This window comes from Zingiber officinale, chromosome 4A, assembly GCF_018446385.1.
Source record: "Zingiber officinale cultivar Zhangliang chromosome 4A, Zo_v1.1, whole genome shotgun sequence".
NCBI lineage: Eukaryota > Viridiplantae > Streptophyta > Magnoliopsida > Zingiberales > Zingiberaceae > Zingiber > Zingiber officinale.
The window spans coordinates 65,430,810-65,432,276 of record NC_055992.1 but is presented as its reverse complement, the minus strand read 5'-3'; the positions used below and the strand labels follow the sequence as shown (position 1 = coordinate 65,432,276).

The 1,467-nt window shown below is 34.7% G+C and overlaps 1 non-coding gene across 1 annotated transcript; it reads right to left on the bottom strand.

Annotated features, from left to right (window-relative positions):
- Window positions 1–645: 645 nt before the first annotated feature.
- Window positions 646–752, bottom strand: LOC121973989. Its single transcript, XR_006109880.1, has one exon. It is a non-coding gene; the product is annotated as a small nucleolar RNA R71 (small nucleolar RNA).
- Between the last annotated feature and the right edge of the window lie 715 nt (window positions 753–1,467).

Sequence of the window (1,467 nt, the reverse complement as noted above, 5' to 3'; positions counted from 1 at the left end):
AATTATTTTACAGTATAATTTATCTAGATAATTCTATATTTCTTTAATTATTTAATTCTTTATTCCTTACTCTTCATCTTTTCATTTCTGCATTATAATTCTGTAATTTGCTTTCTTAAAAATTTAAAAACTACAAATTCTAGTTTGTCTCTTGCTTATATATGCGAAGAACTATTGCTTATCTTTTGCCAATTGATCCTAAGATCGACCGGACATATCATCGAAGACTTAATTTACTGATGAACTAGCAAGATCAAGAACAAAGAATCATGCATGGCGAATAAACCTTTGAAAGATTATGCTAAGTTGTATGCAAGAGGGCCAAGGTTCAATATTTCTAGATCCACAGTTGAAGCCAATCACTTTGAATTAAAGCTAGCTTTTATTTCCATGGTTTAGCAACATCAACACGGCAGAGGTCTGATGGAGGATCCAAATCATTATCTTGATAACTTCAATGAATTATGTAGCACAATGTATATTAATGGAGTTCCTCCGAAAGCCATCAGATTATTATTATTCAGGTTTTCTTTGAGGGATAGAGCAAAAACCTGGCTTAATTCTTTGTCTTCGAACAATATTACTTCTTGGGCCTAATGTGAGCAAGTCTTCCTGGACAAATTCTTCCCACCAAGTAAGACAACACACCTCCGTAATCTTATTGCAAGATTCAAGCAAACAGACTCTAAATCTCTCTATGAAGCTTAGGATAGATTTAAGGAAATGCTGAGAGACTGGCCACATCATGGATTGGAAAAATAGCTTGTGATTCACATTTTCTATAATGGGATCAACTATCAGACAAAGGTTTCCTTGGATTTTGATGCTAGTGGTGCATTAATGAACAAGGGCCTAGACAAAGAAGAAGACATCATTGAGAGTGTGTCACAGAACTATCACCAATGGGCTTCAGAGAGAAGTTTAGGAGCAATTAAAATACCAGAAAAATAAAATGTGAATGCCCTTGACTTAATTACTACAAATCTTGATTCTCTATCGAAGCAATTTGAGAATATGAATACATTCCCTGTAAATGCAATTTCTGCAGGTTGTGAAGTATGTGGAGTCTCAGAACACATAAAAGATTCTTGTCCTTTTGGAGCTATCGATATGCAAATATCTCAAATGGAACAATGTGATGCTATTGGTAACTACAATCAAGGGCAAAACAATCCTTACTCCGATACTTACAACCTAGGGTGGAAAAATCATCCCAACTTCTCCTATAATAGCAAAGAGCAATCAAGACTTTGGGCAAATAATCGAGACAATAGTCAAATTCACAACCAAGCTGATTTGAAAAGCTACTAGAGGAGATACTAGCTAACTAGAATGAAACAAGGTCTGACATCAAGCAATTGAACATCCGGTTGGACAACTCAGAAAATCAAATAAATGAAAGGATGGACAACTAGGAAAAATATATCAAGATGCTTAAAATCAAGTTGCTCAAATAGCTAGTTCTTC